We start from the raw sequence: 14,298 nt of genomic DNA on the forward strand, positions 1-14,298 counted from the left end.
TCATGTTGATGTTTCTCTCCCTCTTTTTCTCCTTCCTTTCCCCTCTCTCTAAAAACAAATAAATAAAATATTTTTAATTCATTTTTAAATTAATGATGCCAGAAACTATACTGACCTTTGAAGTGATCTTAAAGCTATTTACCCTAACATTATCATTCTTAGCATTTTGTGCATTCATTACATGTCCCTGTGAGTTATGTAATATTTAACTTCTATGAAATATGAGATATACTTATTTCATTATTTTATAGATGAGAGAACTGAGGCTTGGAAAAATTATATAGCTCATCTAAGATTTCACATTTAGGGAATATTAGTAAAAATATTCATTTATCTCTCAGGCTTCAAAGACTATGGTTTAAAAAAGTGATCTAATATGGAGGATGTTTTCCTAAAATATAAAAGAAAAACTGGTTTAAAAACACTATGGCCTTATTTAAGAGCATGTTTCTGTTCAAATGAGCCAAGTCCTGAAGAGCATGAATCCATCAAACCCTCTGCAGCTGAGGTGACAGCCCCTGTGTTTTATCTTCAGATGTCATAGCACCATCTAGTGGCAAAAAAGGCATAGACCTATTGAGTGATTTTCTTGGGACAACTAACCCCATTTATAAGGGTGACAGAATAATTTGGGGCTTAGAAAGTCACAAGCAAATATCGGATAAACTAGTAAAGATTGTGGTGATAACATTGTAATAATGTCCTAATATAGGCTTTTAATAGTACGGTTTTAATAGCATGAGGTTTGAAATGTGATATCACATGTGTTAATTGTTACAAATTTTGGATCTTTGAAAGCTCATAGGGGGAATTTTTAGATTTATTGAGACTCATGTCTACAATTTAGGGAATGTGGCAGGTGGTGCTTCCCGATGCAATGTTTTTGTTTTTTTAAAAAACAATTTTCTACAAATTTAGTATAAAGAAACCAACAGCGAGCCTCTTCTGCCTAAAAACATATCCAAACTGAACAGAACTTACATGGCTGGATAATTGAAACGGTGAGGAAATGTCATATTTTGTTTCTTTATATGTCTGTATTACTTAATTTTATTTTAAAAATCTGTATTATTGTTGTAATTACATTAAAACAAACCACTAAAACAATCATCTAAGTCAGAGTGTGGTGAGCAGTTAGCTTAATCTTGCTGTTTTACTGTTTGGGCAGTATTCTTCAATCAGATCGCAAGTCTTTCTGGTTACCAGTGGGAGTCAGGAAGGAAACCTGAGACTAGGTATTTACAAACAAGTCCTATTTTCTCCATCCCCCCCCCCCCCCAGGACTTTGCCGGAAAACAGTCTAGAATGAGACAGTTCTAAAAGCTTGACATTTCATCCTGCAGTTGATCTTCCTGGCTACCAGGTGACACTGGTATGTCTCTACTGGGAAAGATTTGAGGAACCATTATCTAGAAATCTGGGGCATTTGACAAATCATCAGGTGAACTCAGAGATGACCTGAGAGCTGAAGATAGGAAGAGCGCTCAGTTTGAAATACCTGTCTCACTGGGCTGCTCAAAGACTCCGTCTACTGTGGGGACTGTGGCTGAAGCTCTTACAGAGCATGTTATCTGACTACAGTTCAGTGAAACTAGAAATCAACCTGTTGGGTTTGGCTCGGAAGGTTGAACATTGTCCCCAAAACGAACAGTCGCAAGTTCTATTCTCAGTCAGGGCACAGGCAGGGGTTGAGAGTTCAGTCTGCCCAAATCTGTGTGTGTGTGTGTGTGTGTGTGTGTGTGTGTGTGTGTTTCAGTTGCATTTTGACCTTTCTTGAAACAAAAAGCACAATACGCCAAAAATCTTGCTTATTTCCTTCCATCTTCAGTATTAAAATGGCTACACAAAAATTCACCAATTTTGATAAGACTTTTAAAAATGCACACTGGTATGAGAGCTGTCACAATACAAACTAACAAAATGATTCTGAATGAAGTTAAAGACAACTGAAGACTACTAGAGCCAATCAGGGCAGGAAATGAACTTTCTGGCCAGCAGAACGAACTCTTTGGCAAGGAAAGAACTTTCTGTAGTTTTGCCTTGACATCCATTATTTGTCTTCTTTATTCTCTTATCTGTCTTTCGCCTGAGATGTATTACATTTTCTTATTCTTTCCAAAGAGTCGAACTTTGGCTTGCTGATTCTCTGGATGGTGTGTTTCTTTTAAGTTCTGCCCCTGTCTTTGTGATTCCCTTCCTTATTCTTTCTTTGCGTGTTTCTGACTCAGGAGATAGATGATTAAATGGTTCTGACTCTCTTCTTTTCTAATGTTAATCCAGGTTTCCCTTGAAGCATGGCTTTAGTTCAGTCCTACCAGTTTCATCCTGTAGAGATTTTTTTTTTTTTTTTTTTACCATTTGTTTCAAACTATTTTCTGTCTTCCAGTGTGATTTCTTATTTTACCAATGCGCTAACTGGAAGTTATTGCTTAATTTTCAAATTATTGGAGATTTTCTAATTTCTAAAGTGGTCAGAGGACACAATCTGTATGATAGTCCATTCTAATTTGTTGAGATTGCTGTGTGTCCTGACCCATGTTGGCTTTGGTGAACGCCCCGTAAACCTGCAAAGGACGTGCATTTTTCAGCTGTTGGGTTCCAGGTTTTATACATTGGGAGGTGAAGTCTGTGAATTACGGTGTTCAGATTTTCTGTATCCTTGCACGTTTTTTAAAGTTACTGAGTGATTCTCAGCAAAGTGTTAACATCTTAAAATCTCCCACTATAGTTTCAAGTTTTTCTATTTCAAGTTCGGTTTTGTCAGTTTTGGCTTCATGAGTCTTGTCGTTATGTGATATGAATGCAGCACTTTTATATCTTCCACATCCCTCTTCATCTTCAGTAATACTTCTTTCCTGGGTGCCTCTTCTGTCTGACAACACAACAGCTAACCCACCTTTCTTTTGCTTTGGTTTGCATAATCTGTCTTTCTCTGCCCTTTTCCTTTCAACATCTCCACTCCTTATATTTAAGATGTACCTCTTGTAAGCAGGACATATATTTTTTATCTAACTGTAATACTTTCGTCCTTTAATGGAAGCATATCATCTATTTAAATTTAATGTAATTCTTCTTTGTGTGTTTGTCCCCCTTTTTTGTTCTTAATTTTTCTTTATTGTTGACTCTTGGATTGATTACGTGTATGTAATATCCCTGTCTCCATCACTTCATTGTTTTCCTACTCTTGCTGTGGCTACCTAAAGATTAGACCATTCCTTCTTGATTTTTTAAATCTAACATAAATCAGTACTATTCCCACTTCCTGGGAAATATAAAGGCCTTCATATTTTCTAACATCTTTTACCCCGTCCCATTTTATTTACATGCTATTGCTTTCAAATATTCCATGTATTTTAACCCACATGAAACATTATTATTGTTAACTTTTATAGTTAATGTTCATTTAGATTTAGTTATTATTTTACCATTTATTTTGCTGTTCATTACTTCCTGGATCTCTGAGATGTTACGTGAAATAACTTTTCTCATCCTAGAATCGCTTCCTTTAGTATTTATATTATTTAGACCTACTGGTCATGAATTCCCTCAATTTTTTGTTTATCCAAATATATATTATGTTCACTGTTGAAGACCCTTTTACTGAATACTTCCTTTCAGCACTTTGCAAATAGAATCGTTTTCTTGGGCAAACAACTGATTGAATAAAAAAATAATGAATGACTAAATAAATACAATAGTGAAGGGGTGGAATTACAGGGGTGACGATGAGTAATCCCGTTTGGCTGAAATATAAGAAATTCAGAGGAGGGAAGGGAGGCCAAAAGCATGTGGAGATGTATACACACACACACACACACGTCACAGTACACACGGAACAACATCACATATTCAATGTACTCATTGATAAATGTTTATTGATTTATTAAATAATTCATATTTGTCATTAGAATCTTACTACACTACATTCTGGCAATACAAAACGTGCAAAATGTTCCTTTTATTGTCCTTGGGGAGCTTGTCATCAAGGAGAGAGGTACATATTTGCTTATTTAAAAGGCAATTTTATGCTACTTTGAATCTTCCTTAAAGAGCAACCACACCTGAATAAGTTTTGAATGAAGGTCAACATATATATTTATATGGACTCATACAGCAAGTCCATAGTTAAAGCAAAATAAAACATTTACTAACCTGTGGAAGGAAATAGAAAAGTAATTCAGTATTAACCTACATGAGAGCCTGATACTTTGAAAAACAATAATAAATTTTAAAAGCATGGCAGAAATAAAACAATAGAATGAAACAAAATATTTTTTAGAAATGAAAAACAACGTGCTTCCATTTAGCTGTTAACTTTGCTATGCTTTTATTAATAATAGTTTTTACATGTCCTTGAGACAATATGGAAAAGTCTAGAATATTTGTGCTTAGAATATATATGTTCTATAGCCAACTCACAGTTACTCAGATAAACTTTGAATCGGGCCAAAATTTGCCCTGGCTGGTGGTGTGGCTCAGTTGGTTGCAGTGTCCTCGCCTGCACCAAAAGCTTGGGGGTTCAATTCTCGGTCACGGCACATACCTAAGTTGTGGGTTCCGTTCCTCAGCTGGGGTGTGAATGGGAGGCAACCATTTGATGTTTCTCTCTCACATTGATGTTTCTCCCTCTCTCTCACTCTCTCCCTTTCTTCCTTTCTAAAATCAATAAACATACGTTAAAAAATCTTAGGTGATACGTACTGGATATATTCATGTTGAAGAAACAGAGCATGAACATTCAGGCCAAACGCAAGGGAGCCATGAAGAAAGCACTCCCACAGGGAATGGATCTGGAGCAGGCTTTTCTAGAAAGCAGGCACACTAGGCCTAGTAGAAGAAAAAGGACATTACAAATAGAGTGTTTCTTCCATCTCATTTCCTTTCCAAGACGTCACCCCACTTGCTGCTGGAAACGACGATCGTCCCTCGCAAGCACTGCACGGCTGCCCTCTCCCTTCTCACTGACTTCATTCCAGGTCCGTGTCTCGGCTCTCCAGCCATCGTCTCCCCAGCCCTGTACTCTGGCTTCCCCCAAAGCAATCCAGGCCCTTGCTTCTCCGGCTCTTATTTGCCGGCTCTCGGTATCCTCTGTTGGGCATGGTTCGGCGTTCTCTCTCTGGCTCCGTGGACAGTGGCCGCAGCCTGTGATACACCCCTGCTCCTCTGCTTACCCGCACGTGCATCGTGGGGCGACGCAGTGGAAAGGGGGGATGTGTGACTGCAGAACACTTTTAATAACTCCATAGCTTACATATGAGAAAACTTCACACTATTCCATTTCTTGCTTATGTTTTCCAAGTCTATAAAATTAATATCCTCGCCCAGACCCTGCTCAAACAGTGTGTCTGTGAGACTGTTAGGACTCCACTATCAAAGACATGAAATCACTGGGAAGAAGTTCAGGAATTAAGGGCTTGAGTGATGGGGTTGTTTTCTTTACAAGTAAAAATTCATGTGAAGAAGACAGAGCAGTCTTTAAAATTAATCGTCATTGTTCCTGTCCACCCTATATTAAGTTTTGGTGAGCTTCTGCAGAAGAAAAGGATAAATATCTGTAAGTCTTACCTCATGCTGTTTAACAGCATGGATTCGTTTGCTTTCTCTTCTCCACAGTTTTATGGCTCTCGCTAGGCCCATAAATTACATGGTAGTAACAGGCCCTTCCAGAAGAAAGGGACAGAATGAGATAATTGACATCCCCCCCAATCTTAGAGCGCTTGGGTTGCACTATTCTCTTCTTTAATGGACCTTTCCCCCAATCTCCCTTCCCCTAACATAAGTCATATGCTATATGCATTTTCGGTGAACTACAGGGAGGTCAGCTTCTGGACCTAATTCAAGAGTGTGCGGGACAGCTGCCTCCCAGACTGGCCCTTTACTCCAGCCTCCCCAAACCATCCAATTCTAAAAGCTTGACATTTCAGTCTGCAGTTGATCTTCCTGGTCACCAGGTGACGCTTGTGTATCTCTACTGGGAAACATTTGAGGAACAAATAATTATGTAGAAATTTTTAGAAATGAATACAGACATCAAGGGTCTCAAAAAAAAAAAAAAAAAAGGAAGGTGTGCTCTAGGGGATGTGCAAGGCAATAGCAGCAATGCAGTAAACGGAGAGAACCGTGTAGACTGACGAAGACAGAGGTGCATGCGTTTGTATGACCAGAGAACTTGTTACAAAGCTCCATGTGACAATCTACTCGCTCTGACATTTCATTCTTGAACACGTTATCGGCAGATGTGCTAGCACCATCTAGTGGTGAAAAGAGACATAGCCCTATTGAGTGGTTTTTCTCCTTGGGACAACTGACCCCATTTATAAAGGTGACAGATTAATTCAGGGCTTAGAAAGTCTCAAGCAAATGGGGGATAAACTAGTAAAAGAGTGTGGTGAGGGTAAAAATGTCCTAATATAGGCTTTTAACAGTACGGTTTTAATAGCATGAAGTTTGAAATGTGATATTCACATGTGTTAATTGTTATAAATTTTGGATCTTTGAAAGCTCATAGGGGGAATTTTTAGATTTATTGAGACTCATGTCTCAATAAATAATTTAGGGAATGTGGCAGGTGGTGTTTCCTGCTGCAATGGGTTTTTTTCTTTTTCCTTTTCCTTTTTTCTTTTTTTCTTTTTTTTTTTTTTTACATTTTTTCTACAAATTTAGTATAAAGAAACCAACAGCAAGCCTCTTCTGCCTAAAAACATATCCAAACGGAACACAACTTACATGGCTGGATAATTGGAATGGTGAGGAAATTTCATATTTTGTTTTTTATGTCTGTATTATTTAATTTTATTTTAAAATGTGTATTATTGTTGTAATTATATTAAAACAAACCACCAAAACAATCATCTAAATCAGAGTATGGTGGGCAGTTAGCTTAACATTCCCCTTTAACTGTTTGGGCAGTATTCTTCAATCAGATCGCAAGTCTTTCTGGTTACCAGTGGGGGTCAGGAAGGAAATCTGAGACTAGGTATTACAAACAAGTCCTATTCCCCCATCCCCCCCACCCCAGGACTTTGCTGGAAAACAGGCTAGAATGAGACAGTTCTAAAAGCTTGACATTTCAGCCTGGCCACCAGGTGACGCTTGTGTGTCTCTACTGGGAAAGATTTGAGGAACAATTATCTAGAAATTTTTAGAAATTTGGGACATTTGACAAATCATCAAATGAACTCATGGAGAAATGGCATATAGGTGTTTCTGGATGTATTTTTATGAACAGATCAGAAACTTGAAGTTTCTAAAGGACTGATATGAGTATTTAAAATACTTGTTCCCAGTGTTGGGCACAAGTTAAATGCTAATAAATACTTTTGGAACCAAAGATTTAACTGTGAAAATTGTACCTAAAGAGATCTCGAGTTTCTTCATTTGGCATTCTTAATTTTCACATATTATCAACAATATGATGCAGAAGTAGCATTAGAATCTGTAAAATTAAGAACGAAAATGACTTAAGGACAGACTGCATTGTCCCGGTAAATGCATGGGATACCTCTCACTTCACGAAATTTGTTTCCCTGCAGACCTCATTGAGCTCTTAATTTTGAAAAGCGACCGAAGTTAATGGTAACATGAAATCATTTGTTCCTATTCATCTCCAGCTAGGCAGTCATTCTGTGGGTATTTATTAACTACTCTACTACACATGCGAGGCGCTGGAATCACTCAGATGTTTTGACTTGGGAAGAGACGGTGGCTTTTATGTGTCTTGCGTTTACCAGCTAGTCTGAATGGATTTATGAATAGATGTTTCTGGAGCCAAAGGCATGATTATTTTGAGTCTGATCTGCTGGTTTGTCCCTAAATCCCTTCCTTTCCTCGTTTTTGGCAACTCTGTCTCTACTTCCAAATTCTCCAACTCTAGAATTAATTATAACAGATTAGTTCCTAAAATCCATTTTAATCTGACAAAGTTTTCAACCAATTTCAGTCCCACTTACACGTGGCCTTTGCCTCCCAACCCTCGTGTCAATCTGAAATGGGTGCTATACTCGTTTTCGGAGGCTGCTGTACCACACACTGGGAGGCTTTAAACAACGTAAATTTATTCTCTCACAGTTCTGGAGATTAGGAGTCCAAAATCAGGATGTCGCCAAGGTTATGGCCCCTCCAGAACCTTTAGGAGAGGATCCTTTCTTGCCTGCTCCAGCTTCGGCGCCTTCAGGCATCTGTTGGCTTGTGGACATGTCACTGAAAACTCTGCCTTCATCGCCACATGACTCTCTTCTGTTGTCTTCGTGCTTCATATGACATTCTCCTTTCTCCTCTTATACAGACACAGTCATGCTGGATTAAGGGCTCACTCTACTCCAGGATGTCTTCATTTTAACCAATGACATCTGCACAGTTGACCCTATTCTCAAAGGAGGTCCCATTCTGAGGCCCCAGCAGCCTAGGACTTTGGCATAGGCTTTTGGGGGACACAGTTCAACCCATCAATGACTTAACTATTTAGTGTGTCCACTGCCTCATCTGTACAAAAGTCCCTACTTTATAGGAGTTTTCTGAGAAGAGAATGTGGTGCTTATCCCAGTTGGAAATTAAACACGGTTGTGACAAAAAAATGTTTTAAGTATACATTAAATGTTGGTGATCAACCAAATGCTATGTGGATAGCTCGTTTACTAAGCTGGGTCAAAAATGTCTCCTCTATAAAAAGAAAAATCAACATTTTTTAAAACGTTGGCCTTTAAACATTGGCTTAGGAAGAAAATTTGTATAACTGAGCCAGTCACCTCAATGCAGATCAGTCAGCTGAGTTATTGCTATTTTGTTTGTCCTTGGTCTACCTATTTGAGTTTGTCTTATTGTTTGCCCTTAAATGAGTCTCTAAGAAAGCAGACTATTTCATTAGTCTTGAGCCCTGGGGAAATTACTTGTAATATTTGTTTCTTCTCTTCTACTCTCAAACTTCTATTGCCTGGACATTGCAACTTTGTCTTTCGTATCTCAATTTTGTCCTCATATTTTGACTGTACTGATTTCTGCATTATGATTTGGAGACCACCCCACTGAATTCCCCACCCCATTAATTCATTCTTTAATTCATTCTATTTAGCTCATCTACTTGTTTATTTTTATATTCATCCATTGATTCAACAAACTTCTACTGAATTCTTTTATGGTGTCAATGACTATTTGAGGAGTATTTCTTAGATTCCCAGATTGTTTTTGGAGTTGTACACTCTGAAATCTGAGGATATTGAGCTTGTTTTTTGTTTAGAGTGTTTTATCTCAAATTTCTAGAATTTGATTATTTATTCATCATTTGGGGTTGCTTATTCAGTCAGCCCCCCGTTGACTGAGGGGTGACCCTGGGACACACTGCCACGTGGGCAAGGTCAGTAGCCCACTGTCTGCGCACAAGGGCTCTCCGTCCTATCTGGGATCTAGAGCTCGTTAAGGTTCCATGGGTCTTCCTTGGCCCAATGCCCACATTCAGTGCCTCGGCCTGAGAACAGTTGCAGCTGCCACCTGCTGCCCAGCCTAAACGGAGGAGGGGGGTCAGATGATCCAGCTGTGTTAAAGGTAGCCTCCCCACAGAATCTTCTGGAGCTTTCCAAGACACTCTCCAAGTTTGGGGCTTCCCTGTTGTCCTCCATTTCTGTAAAGCTTGCACTCCTCTGGTCTTCTATATTAGATCTGTTTCCATATCCCAGAAGTTCCTCAGAAGCACTGGTCAATTGATGAACTTTTGGTTGCAAAATGCCATTTCATTTCCATTACTGTCATTTCCTCCCCAAGATTTGGGAAGTAAAGGGAGGTAAAGGTATTTTCAGTCTAACCATCTTTATTCAACTTCCCTTCTTAACTGGCATTTATTTCACAAGGAGGTTAAATCTGTCTAAATTGTAGATACTGGCCATAACAACACTCAGGAGAGGGTTTTGTATTTAATTGTTACCTCCTGGGAGTGCCAGAAGCAAAGTAGAAAGAAAATGCTAAGGAGTTCAGAGTTCCGACTGAGGGAAGGCTTCCAGGTTGGACCTTGAAGAACAGGAAGAACTGGACATGTAGGGACAGGTGTATAAGACCAGAGTGGCAACTAGCTACTTTGGCTTGAAAGGCTGAATTCATGGCAGAACTTAGTCACTTAAAGTGATAAGGGGGAAATGTCTGTCAGATTCTTTTGCTCATTTAAAAAAAATAAACTGCATAGAAAGTGTAGGAAGAAAAAGTTTCCAGAGATTAAGAAAATAAATCTATAGACAGAGCAACTATCAGAGAACATCTATCACAAAATCAAGGTCAGCTGACAAATAAAAACCAACGATTCCTATTAGTATGTGTATATCTAGAGACCACTTAATGCCCATTTGTGTGTGTGCACACGTGCATGAGCATACATGCATGCACACACATTACAGATGTAGACTCATCACCAGGTAACTCCTGCTGTCACCTGATATATTTATTTTGAAAACTATATATATAAACTTCATTTCTAGTAACCATCTAGAAACAGGCATTTAATAGTTTATTAAAAGAAAGTCTAATCTAAGACTTCGGAAACAATTGATAAGGTAGTTTTGGGGAATGGCCCGTTCTTTGGACAATGGTTTCTGCAGAATTAATGAACAGATTAGATTCTCGATCAGCATAATAGAGGAGGGAAAAGGGTGGTCCTTTAGGTAGTCATTTCTGAATATATTTTAAAAAATTCAATATTAAAGATGATTTGTTTATATTTGAAAAATCCTAGCTGGGAAATTGGGGACTGAAATGGTCAAGTCTGTTTAATCAGGAGGAGTCCCAAGTGGGTATCATATATTTATCCTTATCCTAAAGGAACATGAATATTTTTAAAATTTATTTTTTAATTTTTAATTGAATTTATTAGGGTGACATTGGTTTACAAAGCCACACTGATTTCATGTATACAACTAACTAATAAAACATCATCTGCACACTGCATTGTGTGCCTATTGTCCAAGCCAGGTTTCTTTCTGTCCCCATTTCCACTCCTTTGCCCACCTCAGCCTGTGTCCCCACCCCCTTCCCTCCAGCTTTCACTGTTGTCTATGTGCAATGTCTGTCTGTGTCTATGTGTTATGTATATGTTTTTTGCTCATCCCTTCACCTTCTTTCATCCTGCCCCCCAAACCCCCTCCTGTAACAGCTGTCAGCCTGTTCCATGTATCTGTGCCTTTGTTTCTGTCAGTTTATTTTGTTCATTAAAGTCCACATATGAGTGAGATCATATGGTATTTGTCTTTCTCTGACTGGCTTATTTCACTTAGCATAATAATCTCCAGGTCCGTCCATGCTGTCGCAAAAGTAAGATTTCCCTTTTTTATGGCTGCATAGTATTCCATTGTGAAAATGCACCACAGCTTTTTTTATCCACTCATTTACTGATGGGTACCTGGGCTGTTTCCAGATCTTGGTTATCGTAAATAATGCTGCAATGAACATAGAGGTGCATGCAGTCTTTAGAATTAGTGTTTTGGGTTATTTAGGATATATTCCAAGAACTGAGATTGCTGGCTCAAAAGACAGTTCCATTTTTAATTTTGTGAGGTAATGCCACACTGTTTTCCACAGTGGCTGTACCAATCTGCATTCCCACCAACAGTGCCTGAGGGTTCCCTTTTCTCCACCTCCTGATCAACCTTTGTCACAGGTAAGGTGATATTTCATTGTGGTTCTAATTAGCATCTCTGTGATGATTAGTGACATTGAGTAAATTTACATACATGTATTGGCCATCTGCATGTCCTCTTTGGAGAAGTACCTATTCAGGTCCTTAGTCCATTTTTAAATTGGATTGTATATTTGGTGTTGCATTGTATAACTTCTTCATATATTTTGGAAATTAAACCCTGTTCAGATATATCATTGGCAAGTATGTTCTCCCATTCAGCAGGTTGTCTTTTATTTTGCTGATGGTTTCTTTTGCCGTGCAAAAGCTTTTTAGTTTGATGTAGACCTATTTGTCTATTTTTTTCCTTTGTTTCCTTGCCCAAGGAGATATATTGGTAAAAAGATGGCTATGAAAGAACTGGGATTTTACTCCTGTTTTCTCCTAGGATTTTTATGGTTTCATAACTTATGTTTAAATCCTTTATTAATTTTTAGTTTATTCTTGTGTATGGTGTAAGTTAGTGGTTTGGTTTCGTTTTTTGCATGTACCAGTCCATTTTCCCAACACCACTTATTGAAGAGATTGTGTTTATTCCGTTCTATGCTTTTGCCTCCGTTGTTAAATATTAATTGATCATAAAGGCTTGGGTTTATTTCTGGGCTCTCTGTTTTGTTCCATTTATCTACATGCCTGTTCTTATGCTACTACCAGGTTGTTCTGATTACTTATGGTCTTGTAGTATAGTTTGATATCAGGTATTGTGATACCTCCAACTTTGTTCTTCTTTCTCAAGATTACGGAGAATATTCAAGGTCTTTTTTGGTTCCATATACATTTTTGGAATATTTCTTCTACATCTGTGAAATATACCATTGGTATTTTAATAGGAACGGAGTTGAATCTATAGATTGCTTTGGGTAGTATGGACACTTAATAATGTTAATTCTTTTAATCCATGAACACGGTATATGCTTCCACTTATTTGTATCTTCAATTTCTTTTTCCAATGTCCTGTAATTTTCTGAGTATAGGTCTTTTACATCCTTAGTTAAATTTATTGCTAGGAATCTTTTATTGTTGCAATAGTAAATGAGATTGTTTTCGTAATTTCTGATAATTCACTATTGATGTATTAAATGCCACCAATTTCTGAATACTAATATTGTATCCTGCTATTTTGCTAAATTGATTTATCAGATCTAGTAGTTTTTTGGTGGAGTCTTTTAGATTTTCTACGTACAGTATCATATCATCTGCAAATCATGTTTTACTTCCTTCTTTCCAATTTAGATGCTTTTTATTTCTTCTTGTCTGATTGCTGTTGTTAGGATTTCCAGTACTATGTTGAGAAAGTGAACATCCCTATCGTCTTTCTGATCTTAAAGGAAAATACTTTAATTTTTTGCCCATTGAGTATGACATTGGCTGTGGGTTTGCCATATATGGACTTTATTATGTTGAGGTGTGATCCCTCTATTCCCACATTGCTGAGTTTTTATCATAAATGAATGCTGGATTATATCAAATGCTTTTACTGCATCTATTAATATGATCATGTGATTTTTATCCTTCATTTTGTTATTGATTTGTGAATATTGTACCAATCTTGCATCCCTGGAATAAATTCCACTCAATCATGGTGTATGATCTTTATAATGTATTACTGGGTCCATTTTGCGAATATTTTGTTGAAGATTTTAGCATCTTTGTTCATCAGAGGTATTAGCCTGTAATTTTATTTATAGTGTTTTTATCTGGTTTTGGAATTAGGATAGTGCTGGCCTCATAAAAAGAGCTTGGAACTCTTCCCTCCTCTCAAATTTTCTGGAATAGTTTGGGAAGGGTAGGTGTTAATTTTCTTCGAATGTTTGATAAAATTTGTCTGTGAAGCCTAGATTGCCCAGGACTTGTTTGCTGGAAGTTTTTGATTACTGCTTCAATTTCACTCACTGTAATTGGTTTATTCAAGTTTTCTGATTCTTCCTGATACAGTTTTGGAAAATAGTATGTTTCTAGGAATTTATCCATATCATCCAGGTTGTCCAATTTGTTGGCATATGGTTGTTCATATTTTCTCACAATCTTTTGTATTTCTATGATGTCAGTTATCTCTCCTCTTTCATTTCTGATTTTATTTGGGTCCTCTTTTTTCTTGATGAGTCTGGTTAAAGGTTCATCAATCTTATTTATATTTCCAAAGAACCAGCTCTTGGTTTCATTGATCTTTGGATTATTTTGTTAGTCTCTGTGTCATTTATATCCATTCTGATCTTTATTATTTCCTTCTTTCTACTCACTCTGGGCTTTTTTTTTCTAGTTCATTTAGGTGTTGGATTAGAGTGAGATTTTTCTCGCTTCTTGAGGTAATGCTATGACCTCAGGACTGCTTTTGCTGTGTCCCATAGGTTTTGGATTGTTTTGTGTTCATTTGTATTTGTCTCTAGGTAATTTTTTATTTCTGCCCTGATCTCATTATCAACCCATTCATTGTTTAATAACATGCTATTTAGAATCCATGTTTGAATGTTTTCCAGTTTTGTTTATTTTTTGTAGTTCATTTCTAGTTTCATACTATTGGGTCAGAAAGATTCTTGATATGATACCAATCTTCTTAAATTTGGTAAGACTAATTCTGTGTCATAACATGTGGCCTATCTTTGAGAATCTTCCATGTGCAGTTGAGAAGAATGTATATTCTGCTGCTT

The sequence above is a fragment of the Furipterus horrens genome, unplaced genomic scaffold (genome assembly GCF_987537825.1).
Source record: "Furipterus horrens unplaced genomic scaffold, mFurHor1.1.pri manual_scaffold_12, whole genome shotgun sequence".
NCBI classification, from domain to species: Eukaryota; Metazoa; Chordata; class Mammalia; order Chiroptera; family Furipteridae; genus Furipterus; species Furipterus horrens.